Source organism: Pseudorca crassidens, chromosome 12 (assembly GCF_039906515.1).
Source record: "Pseudorca crassidens isolate mPseCra1 chromosome 12, mPseCra1.hap1, whole genome shotgun sequence".
In the NCBI taxonomy this organism is placed as follows: domain Eukaryota; kingdom Metazoa; phylum Chordata; class Mammalia; order Artiodactyla; family Delphinidae; genus Pseudorca; species Pseudorca crassidens.
The window spans coordinates 59001822-59020374 of NC_090307.1; the positions used below are offsets into that span (position 1 = coordinate 59001822).

The 18553-nt window shown below is 40.0% G+C and overlaps 1 protein-coding gene across 1 annotated transcript in view; it reads right to left on the reverse strand.

Moving 5' to 3' along the window:
* Positions 1-17665, reverse strand: part of DLGAP1 (DLG associated protein 1) — a 1249429-nt gene extending 1231764 nt beyond the window's left edge. Inside the window, exons 1-2 of the mRNA XM_067699609.1 lie at positions 17542-17665; positions 17295-17391 (exon numbers count right to left, since the gene is read on the reverse strand). The gene's annotated coding sequence lies outside the window, so the exon portion shown is untranslated. The remainder of the gene's footprint in view (positions 1-17294; positions 17392-17541) is intronic.
* Between the last annotated feature and the right edge of the window lie 888 nt (positions 17666-18553).

Here is an 18553-nt window from a genome sequence, read left to right on the forward strand (position 1 = left end):
GTGCTCTGCAACAAGAGAAGCCACCGCAATGAGAAGCCCACGCACCGCAAGGAAGACCCAACACAGCCAAAAATAAATAAATTTTTTAAAAAGAAATGGACTAAAATTATCATTTTTTAAAAACCCAAGACTTTCTACCCACTGTGAAACTTTTCTACACACTGAGAAGAGATCACTTCTCTTACTCAAATACCAGATTTTTTCTTTCTCTGCTTTCAACTAATTCTAGACCCTAAAACCTCCAGGTCTGGGCACTTTCTGCAACAGAAATAAGCATTTCAGACACCCTCTCCCTTGCATTTCAGCCTGGAGCGCTGGGCCGGAAGATGGCTGTGACCCCTGCAGTGCCCGCCCACCTGGTTCTCGTTAAGGTTACCAGGCACTGCCCATGCACAGTGACCCAGGAGAAACTGGACCCAAGATTAATGCTGCCTAAAAATTCCCACTACGAATGTCAACTCTGAGCTGCGGGATTCTTGTCATTAGAAAGGAAATAAAAGCTTACAGGCATTTTCTCTCACTTCAAGATGTTAAGTGACCATCCACTAAAGGTAAGGAACACGCATGTAAGGACACAAGGAGTATCATTAAACAGGGAGAGAAAATTGTACCTATAAAGAGTCACTAGAGCACGATCTCAAATTTCATTTCAATGAAGGATCCCAGGGAAGAGAGAACAGAACACACAAAAAAATTGTATAAAATATATAGGGAAGATATTTAAAGAAGGAAGTCATTAAAAATGACAAGTCACAGTGGCACACTATTCTTAACATCTCTGGGGCTTTTCTCGGATCCCATATACGCACACTGCACTCTAGAAAAATCCATTTATTGGTCGCTAGGAGAGAAGGATGCTTGCCCTTTGCATTTCAAAAATCCTCTCCCAGCTACCCTCCAAAGGACAGAGAAAGAGGCAAATGAGAGCTCAAATTCCCACGACCTCCACCGGCCTCTTTGATGCTGTCTTTGGCTTGACCTGACCTCTGGGATATATTTTCACGACCTAGCACACCGCCTTTAATGTATTATTACCTCTTCTCCTGGATTCAAGATAACACAGCTGTCGTGCTATCGCCTCATTGTCTGGTTTCCAAAATAGACACCTATATTCACTCTCCTCTCCTTTTGGGAGAAAATATCCTCTGCCCATGACCTTGACGTAATCGTCATTTCAAGCCGAGACGTTAACTGGTTTCAGAAGACACCAGCCCTGACAATCATAACCAAAGAACACACATAGAATTTATAAAGTAGGTCATTTGGGCCCATCAAACAATTCCTAGAGAATCGCTTTCCCCTGGACAGGCACTGCCTATTATGAACTGTTTGTAATGCTTAATTGAATGTCATAGGCTAGGATTGACTAATTCAGAATTCCTGATACTTCAAACTACATGGGGCTCTCGTTCATTCATTTATTCATCAAATTTTCATCGACATCTAATACACGTCTGGCACCTGCTGGGGATGGGAACAACATCGTGATGTGGAGGTTACAGGTTGCCATTGGTGACATGAAGGACATATCCAGGGTGCCGTGTGAGCCCACGTCCCCAGGAAGGATGGGAGACAGGAAGACGTGAGGGATATTTAGGAATCTGGATGGGCATAAAGCTGAGAAGAATGTGTCAGGAACAAGTCCTAAGTTTCTGGTTTAAGTTTACCTGATAAATGTGATGGCATACACCACGGAGAACAGTACAGAGGTTTCTTTAAAAACTAGAAATAGAGTTACCATATGATCTAGCAATCCCACTCCTGGGCATATATCTGGAGAAAACTCTAACTCAAAAAGATACATGCACCCCAATGTTCACTGCAGCACTATTTACAAGAGCCAAGACATGGAAGCAACCTATGTGTCTATTGACAGATGAAGGGATCAAGAAGATGTGGCACAGATATACAATGGAATACTACACAGCCATAAAAAGAATGAAATAACGCCATTTGTATGTAGCAACATGGATGGGACCACAGATAATCTCATTAAGTGAAGTAAGTCAGACAGAGAAAGACAAATATCACATGACATCACTTATATGTGGAATCTAAAAAGATGATGCAAATGAACTCATTTACAAAATAGAAATCGACTCACAGATATAGAAAACAAACTTATGGTTATCAATGGGAAAAGGGGGATAAATTAGGACTTTGGGATTAGCAGATACAAACGACTATATATAAAACAGATGAACAACAAGGACCTACTGTATAGCACAGGGACCTTTACTCAGTACTCTGTAATGGCCTGTATGGGGAAAGAATCTAAAACAGAGCAGATATATGTATACGTGTAACTGATTCACTTGGCTGTACACCTGAAACTGACACAACATTGTAAATCAACTACACTGCAATAAAAGGTTTTTTTTAAATAAAATAAATATGATCCCTAGAGAGAATATCATCATTCAATTCAACATCACCCTTGATCCAGAGTTTTCTGAAACTTCATTAACCTCTTGGCTTGATGTACTGAGCCATACATTTCTCCTGTGTTCAGATTAGTGTGGATGGGTTTCTGTCATCTGATAACAAGATATGACTGACCGACACATCTTTTATGTACAGTTCCCAAATTTTTATTATGAATATATATTGTTTTAAGTAATCAGATATTATTGGCTATTTTTTTAAAGGTAATTACATAGGCAAGTCTAAAATTCTGGTTAGAGTTGTCATACTGACTAGTCTACTGCATCTTTTTCTTGTTTCTAGGATATAGTCTCCTGGTAGCCTCCTTTTATAAGCGGCTCAAAAGCATCAAAGGAACAAACCAGGTTTTTCCAAGCAGACAGGGGACAGTCACCTAACAGACTGCAAGTCACAGAGCCCCAGTATGTACTCACAGTATAAGGGGTTGTCTGACTTTACTGAGACCCACAGTTCTTTAAAGAGGTAGGACTTTTTTTCAGGTATCACAGATGTCAACCCCAGAATTTATCCAGAAAGTCAAGAATAATGTCTGAGTCTCAACTCTACAAATCAAATAAGGAAAGAAAACAGACTAAATTAATGTAAAGATTTGTCCTCTTGCTAATATTTCAAGTCTGCTTTTTAACTCATAGAAGATAAGGCTGGAAAAAAACTTGCAAAAAACAAAAAGTCTACAAGGATGTTTGGGAAATATGCTATAACCATAGAGTCAATGGGTCCAAATGGCACAAATCTCAAGATAACAAGGGAACTAGCAAGTGGGTCTACCAAAGCCTTATAATTTACTACGAACAATCACATTGAACGTAATGTGGTAAGTTGAAAAAAAAAAAAAATGTCGTTTTCTCTGTAAGAAAGGAGATGATCCCTAAACCTGCACCGAAAGAGAGATACCTTCACACAACCCTAAAATGGTCATGTTGTGAGTAACTGAACCACAACTAAATTAAGAATCTATCATAAGAAAAGAAAACGAATTGATGGCCCCTCTACATTAAGAATCAGTTGATCTGTTTCCAAAACAATTGTGTAATAATGTAGTAAGATCTTTTAAAATGTGCAAACTGCCTTTTGACCTGATAATGCCATTTATAGGGTTTTGTCCTTGAGAAATAGCTGAATTAGAAAAAAAATAAAACTTTAAGCACAAAGATACACAATGTGTACTGGATTGGAATTAATCTAGTTGTCCCAACAAGAAAGGTAAGAAGGTTGGTTGAGGAATTGGTATGTCCGTCAACGTCAAATTCAACCCAACTCATGCATAGTTCAACTGCCAGTGGTCTGTAAAGGAGATTCAAGGCCATCATTCTTATCATCCTATAACCCAAGAAATTAACCACTTATGGCAAGCAAAAGGAGTTTAATATACCATGTGGCTTTTTATTGCATCCCTGCAGCAAGCTTTCCTCTTCATACATACAGACATACACCCCAGGTGTGCAGTATTGATACTTAACAAGATGACAAAACCACAGAACTGGATTCAACCCTGCCCCACAAATCATCAACACACGGATAATTCCTAAGCATGGCTTTTGAAAGTTCATGTTCATTATTTCATAGAAAATGAAAAGAAAGTTGTATTCATTTATGCTGGATGTAAGAACTGAACTGAGACTCCTCAAACTTAAGATCCTAAAGCACTTTCAATCCAGGTTTTTTTGGTTGGTTGGTTTTTGTTTGTTTATTTTGGATTTTGCTTTTGCTTTTTAGTTCAGACTAACAAGGTAAGAGGGAAAGGAAAACTAAGTATTTCAGAGATTTTTTTAAGACAAAATAAGGCAGAAATGTTCTTGTCTGATTAAGCCAGCCTAATCGTGCTGCTACAGTGTAGTCATGGAAGAGACAACTCAAAAAAGTAAAAAGAATATAAGTAATCATCACTGAAAATATTAGGCAGAAATTAAATCTCAAGGTCTACTGAAGAACTTGTTTCTAATGATAGCCCGATATTGCTTTTCAACATCTAGAGTGACACCTAGTGTCCAGCAAGGGAAGTGAAGCTGTTCTCAAGTTCAGAGTCGCCTGAAGCTTTCACTTGCTTCACATCTTCTGCGGAGGGTTAGTTAAAATGGACCCTCTTCGGCTCCTTTTGCCTCAGAAACATGGGCACAAGTTGCAGGCAGCTGTTCAAGTCACCAGCACTGTCAACGTTAAGAGTCGTGGAGAAACTTGACTCTCAACAATCTGACGATGCACGTTGGATACCTATTTGCAAATTCAGGTTAAAAGTAGATTAAAAAATCATGGACACAAAAGTCAAGAAATATCCTCCAATAGAAGATTAATTACATAGATTATGACATAGCCTTTCAACAAAATTCTATGTAACTCAAAAGCTTAAATGTTTAATGACATGGGGAAAACATTTCTGATAGCCTGCTAAGTAGGAGAAGCGAGTTACAAACAACATACAGAGAATGTTCCAATTTTGTAAACAATTTTAAAATGTATATACCCGCACATAAAATCCCAGAAGTTATCGGGAATAGTGTTTGCCTTTGAGCAACAGGATTAACCGGGATTTTTTTTTTTCTCTTTTTAAAAAATTTTTGCAACAAAAATACAATTAAAAAAATTTTTTTTTTTTTTTACCAAAAACAAAAATCTAAATAAGAAGCAAACTGGGAGATACTAAAATGTCATAAATTAGATAAATAAAAGCATGACTGAGTTTTGCTAGAATGAGGGGGGTGGAATCGTACATAAAGCTGGGTAGGAAAAAATATTGATAAATATAAAATTTGCAAAATATGCTGCATTGTTTCCTGCTCATAGATTCACCATCTTACTACAACTCGATCTTTTTCAAACACTATTCCTCCCTCTGTGCAGCAAATGCTGGGGCCTAGTTGCCAATTCAAATGTCTTAGGGGTTGGGAGCACGCTGAAATGGGTTAATCAAATCACTGCAGGAAGTGGTGAAGGCTGTGGCACCTGAGAAGGGCCCGCCTCGTCAGAAGGCACACAGTATAAATGTTTTAACATCCTTTCTTCTGCTGTCCAAATGCATTGAAGGTATTTGGCACAAGAGTTAGACTGGGACCTCCATGTATCAAAGATTGTGTTTAATTCAATATGGCCCAGGTGGCCATATTCAGGATGGCCCAATTCAATATGGCCCATCATCACTTAGAGTTATGAACACGGTAGCTAAGTGAATGTTTTGTCAAATGTGCCTACTGCTGTACTCGTTCTGTTTAGATATTCTGGGAAGTCAGGGCCAACTGTTTGTCTAGATACTTTTCAGTTGACAGTACAGCCGGGACCTGTCAGAGGCAACAGACTCAGATCTAGATTCCAGCCCTGCCACTTTGTAGGATCTTCAACAAATTCCTTAACCTCCTTAAGCCTTAGCTTTCAAATCTGCACAGTGAGGATTATGACCATATTTAATGTGGCTGTGCTGAGAATTAAACGAAATTCGACTTTGAAAACACTTGAAATAGCAGAAGCTTAGGAAATACTACTTATTACTGTGTGACGTTGCTACCTGGAAATTACCTCGCATCGCACCTTAAAGTAAGTCTCAAACAATCCCTGGTTGAAGCCTGGGTCTGCAACCTTCTCGCACTCTTCCATCAGCTTCTTTCTCAGATTTGCCAGGCTCCTTCCCTTCCATACCTCATCACTTCACATAGAATGGAGCCCTCTATGATATCAAGCTCTTAACTTTTCTGAAAGAAAAGTTCCCTTGATGGTTGACGGCTGACCATTGATCAAGAATTAGTACAGTGAAAGTCCCACTGCTCGGGGGAACATTCTGGACCTGTTAGACCATGTTATAACTCCTCAAAGCTGCACAATTTTGAATCGTATTCATCTCTACGCTCCAGGCTTCATGGCTTCTCACTAGTACATGTCACTTGAGGCTGGACCCTCCAAATTCTCTTCCTTTATATTGCCAGCCTCTGTTAGCGCTTATGTCAGCCTTTACGGAAGATTTGCCTTAAGAACTTCACAAGTGGACTTCCCTGCTGGCGCAGTGGTTAAGAATCTGCCTGCCAATGCAGGGGACACAGGTTCGATCCCTGGTCTGGGAAGATCCCACATGCCGTGGAGTAACTAAGCCCGTGCGCCACAACTACAGAGCCTGTGTGCCACAATTACTTAAGCCCACGCACCTAGAGCCTGTGCTTCACAACAAGAGAAGCCACCACATGAGAAGCCCATGCACCGCAACGAAGAGTAGCTCCCGCTCGCCACAACTAGAGAAAGCCCGTGTGCAGCAATGAAGACCCAACTCAGCCAAAAATAAATAAATTTAAAAAAAAGAAAAAGTACCTTCCTTTAAAAAAAAAAAGAACTTCATAAGTATCCAGGTATGAACCTACTACTATTTATACAAGGGGTATTTTCTGGCTCTAACCCAAGTAATATTCAGCATTATATTAATTTCCCTTTTTGTTTTGGGGCAGGGACACTAACGTGTTAAACAAATCAGAAATTAATTCAAATGTATAAATGAATTTTACAGGGTACAGTCTAGAAATACTATAGGGTTAAATTCAAATTATGGGACTATTATAAGCAAAAACATTTAACTGTTTAATGGTTTTTATCTAAAGCTCCAAAAGACAATGTGCAAGTATTACATGTTAAATTAAATCACACATCATTAACGTTGTTGTATACAACTGGTCATAAACAGATAAAGGAAAAAATGGATTATTAGTTTTAAGAAGAAGAATTGGAAAAGGCAAAAGAAAGAGTAAAGGGGAAAAGACACCAAGATATATAAGGTAACTGAATCAAAAATTGCTTCCAAAGATTTAAAATGTTCTAGCCAAAAGAATCACATCATGAGACTTGAATATATGTTTACAGAACCATTATTAATAATCTTTGGAAAACCAAAACAAAGGAAAAAATATCAAACGATTAAAAATTGGCAAATGTTTCAAGTTTCAAAAAGCATTCATTATGGATTGATGAACTTGATATCAATAACCAGCAACATTTCAGGACAGGTTATTAAAGAGATGGTCTGTGAACATTAAAAAAAAGGCAGTTCTATTTTTAGTTTTTTAAGGAACCTCCATACTGTTCTCCATAGTGGTTGTATCGATTTACATTCCCACCAAGAGTGCAGAAGGGTAAGAAAAAAAAATGGTACTGATGAACCTAGTGGCAGGGCAGGAATAAAGACATAGACATAGAGAATGGACTTGAGGACACGTGGGGAGGGATGGGGGGGGCAGAGCAAAGTGAAAGTAGCGACATATACACACTACTGAATGTAAAATAGCTAGTGGGAAGCAGCAGCATAGCACAGGGAGATCAGCTCGGTGCTTTGTGACCACCTAGAGGGGTGGGATAGGGAGGGTGGGAGGGAGACGCAAGAGGGAGGAGATATGGGGATATATGTATACGTATAGTTGATTCACGTTGTTATACAGCAGAAACTAACACAGTATTGTGAAGCAATTATACTCCAATAAAGATTAAACAAAAAAAAGGCAGTCACTAGTTTGCAATCATATGTTCTTTAAAAATAGGCCATAACAACCACATTTTGACATTGACTAGCTATAACAGATTGGGGGTTAAGATCCTTGAGTTTGTGTGGCTATGGGCAAGTCACTTTGACTCTGGACTAAATACCCCAGTGTTTTCCCTACAAGTCACTAATGGCTGTTTGTCTAGAAGTTTCCATGGTGAAATATACTGCAGAAATAGTTGGTTAAACAAAGATCGATAGGTTTCATTGTTGCAGAACTTCTCAGAGTCTTTGATAAGTTCACTGTGCATTGTCAGTTTCCAAGAGTGAGCTATGACATGCAGTGTCTTCCAAGTTAATTGTATGGAGAACAATTTTTTCCCCCAGAGTATCTTACAGGACAAGGCTCCTATAGAACTCTGAGAAATGCTATGCTGAAAGTCCCTTCAGTTCTAACATTTTATGACCACATGTGGTTAATTATCAACTATTAAAGTCAATAGTCACTATGGCTACAATTAAATACCACAGTTTAGAAACACTGTGTCAGATTTTCATACACATAACACAAAAGCAATTAAAGCCAAAATATATCATATGTTTGGACTCTGGAACTTACACATTAAGTGATTTAAAACTCAATTTCAAACTAAATTTTAAGGCAACTTTAGATGCCATTAAGCTTGTTTTTCTATTAGTTTTTGTCCCAGGAGCTATTAAAGTATCCATCCTGATGGGCTATCATTCATTCCATTTAAACTGCATGTTAATTCACTTATAAAAAGAAGCAGGAGGACAGGAGGTGGGGGATGGAGAGAGCGCAGCCCCTTTATAATCTGGTTAGGTAATTCTGCATCCTTAATTAGATGAGAAAAACCTTTCAACTTTATCTCCTATTTGACAGGAGCCCTGAGATACGTTCCAGATACAGCACCAAAAAAAAAAAAAAAAAAAAAAGATGGTATCATTCTGTAACTAAAAACATTCTCTAATCACATTTAAGTTACTAATATGCACTTTAAGGCTTATTAACAAAATACTTCATAGTATTGATCAAGATCTTCCTTCTTAGGTCAGTTAACATCTATGATATATATGTGTACAGATTTTGCAAGTACTCATCCCTCTACTTAAGAAGAAAAGGATTCCTCTCTTCTTCCCACATCCTACTCCCAGTGCCCTTGACTCTGATCAAGATTTCCAGGGAAGTCTGAGGTTCCCCCAAGCCCTCAGTTTCCTCAGTTCAGCAAACTTGCAGAGAAGGTAACCTCCTCACTCTTCTCCTTACTAAACTCCCAACTCCCCTATTTACCTAGCATTTCAAAAATACATTGACTTCTCTGCCAGACATTTTATAGTCACCTTGGTCTAAACCTAATCCTCACAATGATCTGGCAGAAAGACAGTGAGGAGGCTGTCACCCTGCAGTGAGGACGTGCAGGCTGGGAAAGCAGAGGGGAAAATTAGGACCCAGTCTCCCCGCTCCTCCCGCGGCGATTCCCACTCTGCCACCAGGGTTCACACTAGGCAGTGGTCATGAGTTGCAAACAGTAGGACGCTTTCCTTTAGATTCTGATCTCACCATTTATTAGACGATGGCTTTGGTTAACTTACTTAACTTCTCTGCATCTCAATTTCCCAAACTGTAGAATGTACAGATTGTGGTACACACTTTATAGACAGATAAGGATTAAATCGGTTAGTATATGCAAGAAACTAACCATGGATTTTACAACATAATAAATGCTAATTAAAGTTTTTATTACTTAATTTCTTTATTCTTCCAAACCATGTATATTGAGCACCCACTCTATACAAGGCAAGGGAGTTGTGGTCATGGATTCTGTAGCTCATATATTATAATTACTGTAATTTACATGAGCTCTTAACAGACAAAAAGACCGGAAAGCTGGGGACCAAGGTATAGTAGTGCCCCATGAAGGATGAGTAGTACCCCACGGTAAGGGGATGGAATGAATCTAGGTAGACCCCAGTATTATTAAATAATAGTAATAAATCAGAAAAAAATTAAGCTTGTTAACACTTTGCTAACAGTGTTCACACCTCTTCTTTCCAAAACTCCCACTCATCTCTTCAAACTGATTTCTTGGTAGCAGAATCTCTACCATGGTTTACAGATAAGGTACACTTAGGTTTAAAGAATAAGGCACTTAAACCACTATCTTAAACTCTCAATTAGATAGGGAAAAATGTTCAAGGGACATCCAAACGCTTGGGAAAACGTCCTGTGGAAATCGTCAGCAGCCTTCAGGTCCTGGGAGCGCAGATACAGTTTTTCTGAAGGATCCAACAAACTCATTCTGATTCATTGGTTGGCTTCTCTCTTGAGGGACCTTATTATCAATCACAGTCAAGACTCTCCCTCCTGAACGCTTGTCTCCTCCTGCTCAGCAGTTGTGTTCTTTTCTTGGGTTTGGTGATGCCTTCGGGGTGATTTCTAATGACAGCAGAAGAGTTAGTGACAGAAATGAGCACTGCCCAGCTGACATCACTGTACACAATACGAAGCGGCAGCATCCTCATAAGACCTCTCTAGGCAGCTGAAGGAGGAGAGCTCACGCTCAACTGTAATAATATGGAAAAGTGATTATTTTCTCTACAAGAGGCACATGGATTGGTATCTTTCCTAAGAGTTCTCCGATTCATCGGTTTAAGGTATGGGCTGTTATTGACATAATTCCTGCCACAAGATAAAGTCAATCTTAGTCCTACTATGCCTCTGAGTAGCTGCCCAAAGCATGATAACCAGAGGTCATAAAATTCCTTCACCATTTCATCCCACTTGCAAAATAAAGAAAGGCCAGACTGAGCGGGATCTCCTTTCACCTGTGCCCCATCCCTAAAATGCAGCACAGCTCAAAATATACACTGGGAAGTCTAAAGTACAACTCAATTCCACATTGACTGAGTTCAAACCCTATTCAAAGCACTGCACACTATCGTGGGAGTGCAAGAACGGTTAAGATATGGCCCCTACCCCAGAAGAATTTACAATCTAGCAGGGGAGATGGACACTTCGTAGCGATTGTAAAAAGATCAGGCAGATCTTAAGATAGAGGCATCCCTGTGAGCTTTGGGGCACATGGAAGGCTGTGCTTAGACCAATCTCACTGGGGGAATGAATGAAAGTATAGAGCTGTGAGAAATACTTTTAGAAAGAGAAGATTCTTGAGCTGATTCTGGAAAGTGAGTAAGAGATTCCAAGATAAAAGATGTTGGGGAAAGTGTTCTGGGTTGAGGGGACTACGTGATCACAGACACAAAAGTGTGAAATTAAAGAGAAACTACAAGTATTTTAGGACGACGACGAGAGCATAAAGTGTGAGTTAGGAAGTGGTGCGAGATGAAGCTAAACACATAGAGGAGGTGATCATTTACAAGTTATTTTTGATCCATGAAAAATGTATTCTTGAAATCCAAAATATTTTTTAAATAATAATTTAAAATTTTTATTTAGGGGCTGGGATAGGAAGCATTGGGAGTTTGGGATTAGCAAATGCAAACTAGTGTATATAGAATGGATAAACAACAAGGTCCTACTGTATATCCCAGGGAACTATATTCAATCTTGAGATAAACCATAATGGAAAAGAATGTATATATGTATAACTGAGTCACTTTGCTGTACAGCAGAAATTAACACGACATTGTAAATCAACTATACTTCAATAAAATATTTTAAAATAAATTTTTTTATTTAAAACAACGACTTTTCTTTCCTTTTCTTCCATTTCTCTAGTTCGAAAAGATTTCCATTGACATATCCTTTCCTCCAAGGGCCCGTTCCTGCTCTCCTTTGCCATTTTATATCTAAATAAACCTGTTAGTTTCTACTTTATATGATATGCATTTGAATAACGTCTTCCCTCCCTTTCCTTTCCTAGACCTTAAAACCATCTTGCAAAGTAGGATTTTCACAAGTACCCAACATCATAGCTTTTCAACAGCATCTGTGTGGCGCTTTGAACTTTTCTAAACATTAACATGATTTCTTAAACTAACCCTCTAAGGTAATGTAATAGCGTACTTTTCCCTCTAGAGGGAGTGCAAGGAACTTTCTTTCACTCCACCTCTAAAGAAGTGGTTTTTTGTGGGGGTCAAGGACAAAAGGGAATCCTCGTAGGTATATAACTAGATCATTAACCACAGAACATAACTCTTATAAGACTAAGTGTAGCCTTTATGGGTAGTATAAGTAGAACTGAACTGGATAAAAAAAAAGTATGTTTTCTTGGAACTTTTTTCTGCATGGGACCAATCTAATGGTTCTCATCCTGTCATGCATATGGTAGGAAAGACTTTGCCAAGGATTACCCCTATCTTTGGAAGCCCAGAAGGAATAAAGGTGGGTTTAAAACAAAAAAAGACTCAAAGCAGGTATACAGCCGGATACTTAGGCCTTCCACTAGTCCAGGTAAAAAGGTTTATCCTGCTTGTTTCACCAGGTTAAGAAACCATGTAGTGGTCTTAGCTCTGATGTCTTGCAAGGATTAAGGATGCATTTGCCTCAAGAGCTCTTCGTTCATTGAGCTCTTGGGACCCTCACAGGACTGAAGGTAATGACACCAGCATTTGGGTACCATTCACCTACCAGCTAATAGTAAAAAGTAGAACTGTGTAGACGTATAGAACAGACTTGTGGTTGCCAAGGGGGATAGGAATGGGGGAGGGAATAATTGGGAGTTTGGGATTAGCAGATGCAAACTATTATATAGGATGGATAAACAACAAGGTCCTACCGTATAGCACAAAGAACTATATACGATATCCCGTGATAAACCGTAATGGAAAAGAATATGAAAAAGAATATATATACATATAACTGAGTCACTTTGCTGTACAGCAGAAATTAACCCAACATTGTAAATCAACTATACTCAATTAAAAAAAAAAAAAGTAGAACCATGTAATGATCCTTTGTCTCTGAAATAATGGAAACAAGCACCAGAAAGATAAACTCATTTGCTTCAGGTCACAAATCTAATTAGTTTTGAAAAAATATCAGCATCAGAGTGGTTTGTAATAGTTTAATAGTTATATTATTTCAGCAGGAACTCCAATTTTCAATAAACTTTTAATGTAATAAAGTAAAAATAAGTTACTGGAGACAAATTAGGATATGAAGCTACTCCAAAAGGAAAATTATTTTAGTAAAGATGATGGAAGGTATTTCTGTTGTGTTGCCTTTGTTTTGTTTTTTCTAAGACAGTAGCAAGACTCTGAGTTCATAACTCACTTTGAATGAAAGAATTCTCTTTGGAAGCTTGGCTGCCAAGGTTTCCAAGAAATCGAGAGGTCATATATCTGAAGAAGACTGCTTTTTTTTTTTAAAGGGATGACATTTATTCCTTTTCCAAATGTTGTAGTAAAACCAGGTGGAAGAGAATGGTTCTAGCAGTTAGAAAAAAAAAAATTACAAATCTGGGGTTTGGCCATTAAAAGTTATTTACAACAATGGGAGGGGGAAAAAAAAAAGACAACAAGAAGCTGTTTCACATTACATACCTCCCCCCCCCCACCCCAAAGCTTAATACTTGCTTACCAAGTCAAAAAAGAGAAACAGTTGATACACAAGCTGGAGGTTTGCACTTGAGTAAGACATTTATAAAAACCTAGACAGGGGCAGTGTCCTCCCCAGCCCAGGTGCCACTAGGCACAGCACGAGAGACTACAAACTCAACAGGGGAAGGCTGGACACTCAGGGTTTGGGAGTGTAGGCACCTCCACATCTGGCTCAGGGATCTGGGGAGTAAACAAAACCTACCTGGAAAAGAACTGGGGAAGACAACCAGCAATTGACAAGAAGACTACTTCTAATTGTCCTAATGCCACAGAGCTCTAGTCTCTGGAAAAGAATAAAAGTCTAACAAATGACTTTTAATGCAAGTTATTTGTTTACTACTTATATGAGTTATTATAAAATAGGCCTACTTTTCATTTAGAACCAAGACCAAAAATATTTACTTAATTTTATCCTAAACGTGCATGTTCAGACTTAGGACATAAATACACCGTAATACAGACACACACATGCAATACACACGTGTGTGTCCACGTGGACGTGCCCATATGTGCACATTTCTACACAGAGCATAAATCTTACTCCTTTCCTGATTCACTTTAACCTTCTTTTCCTCTTTTCCCTTCATTCACCTCTTCTTCTTTCAAAGATGGATTCAGAATTGTCAAGGCACGGTAATGATGCAGAAGCTTGATGGTGGGAAAGATGATTGTGGAGGAATACAGAGGGGTTTGCAGAAAGTTGGTCAAAAAAGACAAGAGATGAAAAGGGTTGTTATCTAATAGCACTGGATTCCTTTATTACCCACCATGACATAATTTTAAGTGACCTTATCAAAATTTCCTCGCTACAAAACACTGTCTATCAAAAAGTACATCAGTAGAGTATGTAGTTACTCAAGGTTGGCTTCAAGTTGTAATCCTAAAACAAATGAAAGTGAAAATCGGAGTTTTGTTCTTATATTTGATCCCATTATTAAAAATGTGATCGTAACTGGTACGATATCACTGGTACCACGTCTAGATTAATAATTCACAGAATCAGAGGATTTCTGCTTTGGGGAAGGATAGCAACTAGAAAAAAGAGTGGATCAGTTACCAAGAGCATACTTGAAATAAAGCAGAGTGGCGGGATGCAGTGGAACCTCGGTAAACTGGAGTTGCAAATCAGGGCAAGTCTTTCCAGAGTGAGCTGTTTTCTTTAAAGGAGGAGGGGAGTGGGGTCTTGGCTGATTCTGGGGCGAAGACTGAAGAAAATGAAATCAGCAAGTATTCCGGCAGTCCAATGGACTGAATGGAAACATGAGATGTCCAAAATTAGGCCAGATCTCCCCCAAAGGACTCATGCTGAATTCCGGCAGAACAGGCAGGAGGCTGAGGACCCAAGGGCTCTGAAAGGCAGAGTGAAATTCCCCATAATCTCATGATGCCTACGAAACAAAGTCCCTTTAGAAGGATGAGGTCTGCCTCAAACATATGAAGCAACTGGAACTCTCATATATTCCTAGGAGCAGGGTAAATTAATGCTACCATGTTGGAAACCTCTTTGATGGAATCTAGTAAACACATATATACTATGACCCAGCAATTCTACTCCTGGGTGTCTACCCAAAGGAGATGGCATATACCTACCCAAAGATATGTACAAGGGTATTTATAGAAGCTTTATTTGTAATAGCCAAAGTTGGAGGGACACCCTAGTAGAGTTGATAAATAAGTAGTGGTATATTTATATAATAGAATACACAGCAAATTGAAAAAAAAATTATCACTATTTGCACCAACATGAGTGAATCTCACAGACAAAAAGTTGAGGGAAAAAGGCCAAAAAAAAAGTTTATACTACATGATTCCATCTATATGAAGTTCAAAAATAGGCAAAACTAATTTTTAATTATATAGCTAAAATAGTGGTTAGCTTTGTGGAGGTATCAACCAGCCAAGGGCATAAGGAAATGTGCTTATGTGCTGGAAACATTCTGTGTCAATCTGGTGGCACTTACTTGACCATATACACACATAAGAATTCATCAAGAGGGACTTCCCTGGTGGCGCAGTGGTTAAGAATCTGCCTGTCAATGCAGGGGACACAGGTTCAAGCCCTGGACTGGGAAGATCCCACATGCCGCAGAGCAACTAAGCCTGTGCGCCGCAATTACTGAGCCTGCGCTCTAGAGCCCACAAGCCACAACTACTGAAGCCTGTGCGCCTGGATGGAGCCTGTGCCTCACAACAAGAGAAGGCACTGCAATGAGAAGCCCGCGCACCACAAGGAAGAGTAGCCCCAACTGGCCCGAGGCAGGGAAACGCAATCAGACTCACAGGTTGCATCAGACCGAAACTCTCCGGACCACCCAGTTCCAGGAACTGACCTGGGGACTTTCCACCCGGCCCAGCCTTCCCGCCTTTCGAGGGGCGGAACTAACGGTCCCAAGACTGAAGCGACCGGCACCATTGCCAAGATACCCGAAAACACCACCAAATAAGGAATACCCTGCGCCCTCCTGGATTCACCACACCCCTTTCCCTTCTTCCCCTATAAATTCTGCCCAAACCCTCGCCCGGGCGCGACTTCTCTGGCCCCTTTCTCTCGGACCAGTGAACCTCGCCCGGGAGCGCTCCCTAATAAAGCTCACTTGAAGCTTTCCTCAGTTTCGCGGTGCCGTTTGTTAAGATCCAACCTTACACCGCCCACGTGCAGCAACGAAGACCCAATGCAGCCAAAAATTAATTAATTCAAATTAAAAAAGAATTCATCGAGCCGTACACTTACATGAAACCTCAATAAAAACACACCAAGGGGCTTCCCTGGTGGCGCAGTGGTTGAGAGTCCGCCTGCCGATGCAGGGGACACGGGTTCGTGCCCCGGTCCGGGAGGATCCCACATGCCGCGGAACGGCTGGGCCCGTGAGCCATGGCCGCTGAGCCTGCGCGTCCGGAGCCTGTGCTCCGCAACGGGAGATGCCACGGCAGTGAGAAGCCCGCGTACCGCAAAAAAAAAAAAAAAAAAATCCTACATAGAATCATTTAATTTTAGAACTAGAAAGAAGCCTAGTGATCATCTTAGCCAACTTTTAGTTTACAGATAAGGAAGCCAAGTCTCAGAAAACTTAAGAAGCTTGTTAATATCCTGCAGGTAATTTATTCATTTGTTCAACAAGTAATTACTGGAAGTTTATTCTTTGCTGACACTATATTAAGACACAGGTTATCAAGACGGACACATTACCTGCTTTCATGAAGCCTACAGTTTAGCTGTAGAAACAGAAATTAAACAACCTAAAAAATAAATACGTAATTACAGATTGTGATAAAAGTTGTGAAGGACCAACACAGGGTGTTTTTAGTGATCGCACCTGGAGCACAAGCCCAGCTCACCTGGCTGACAGAACAGTGCTCTCTTGATTCCAAAAAACACTGCCTTTTCCCATAAACTTTGAACTTTTAAAACACTAGGAGCAAATTCTAAGTCTACATAAATTTATTTCTCCAGATTTCAAAGGGCAACCTTTAATTATAAAGCATGGGAAAAACAATAAATAAATGTAAAGGAGTGACTCTCTCAAGACTTGCCAAAAAAGACTCGATTCCAGCAGGAAGAGCACTGCTAAAATCATTGGACTTGAAATTTGCTTCCTGTTTGTTAAATCTCAGTACTTTAGATTCACGAGGCGAACGACCTGGCAATGGTCTCTCAACCACTTTCGCCTCCCGTGCCTGTTTATTTGACATTTATGTGGATCCAACTGTTATAAATTGGCCAGAAATTTGGAAAACAGAACCGAGATAAATCAATCTCAAGACAACCAAAATCTCTGTAATAAAATGAAAATACACAACACATCTGATTTCTTAACCAACTCACGGTCTGTTACTTTGGAGATTTGTTTCGAATGACGCCAACTTCCGCTTGAGATCTATCTGGGGCAGATGATCTTCCCAGAAAGGCTGCCCTGATTTGCCTGCAACAAAACACAAGTCATTAGTAACCTCAATTTTCTTTAATAGGAAATACCCATAATACCAGTGTCTTGAGTTTGGGTCCCCCCACCTCGAGAAAAGTACACTCTGAGATGAAGATTTGAGTGAAAGTAGTTAATTTCGGAGCTCACCCTAGGAAGCATCCGTGGGGAGATGGTGGAGAGAGACAGGAGGGAAGGGCTGTTCACACCTGGGACACATCAGACTTGCAATGCTAGGAGCCCCGGGATTGGTCCGCCTAAGGGCGAGGAGGCTGGGGTACTTATGGACCATCCATCAGCATTTGAGGGCTGCACCTGGGGACTTAGCTCCCTGGTGCTTCAAGCTATCCCTTGTGTGAGCTGAGCACACAGGCAGAAAGTGACAGCTTTTGTACTGAGACACCATCTGTGCAGAGGAAAATGGCAAATACTAAGGGACTATAAAAGGCCACCAACGGTGTTGGCCACACATATTAGTGGAGTGTTGGTGCAAGCGCGTGCCAAGGGGTCGATTCTTACACACAAATGTCAGGCATGTACAGAAAGCGCTGGTTTAACAGTTAAGTAGAAACCAGCTAAGAGAGGATCTAAGGCACAAGACCAACTTGCTTTAAAAACTGAAAAGCAGTATGTGCCAACGGGCACAGGAAAAGATGCTCAACATCACTAATCATTAGAGAAATGCAGATCCAAACTACAATGAGGTACCATCTCGCACCAGTCAGAATGGCCATCATCAAAAAGTCTACAAATTAATGCTGGAGAGGGTGTGGAGAAAAGGGAACCCTCCTACACTGTTGGTGGGAATGTAAATTGGTGCAGCCACTATAGAGAACAGTATGAAGGTTCCTTAAAAAACTACAAATTGAACTACACTATGACCCAGTAATCCCACTCCTGGGCATATATCTGGAGAAAACTATAATTTGAAAAGATGCTTGCACCCCCATGTTCATCGCAGCACTGTTTACAATAGCCAAGACATGGAAGCAGCCTAAATGTCCATGGACAGAGGAATGGATAAAGAAGATTGGTATATTTATACAATGGAATATTAGCCATAGTGAACAATGAAGTGTCATCTGCAGCAACATGGATGAACCTAGAGCTTATCATACTAAGTGAAGCCAGCCGGACAGAAGAAGATATCATATGATATCAC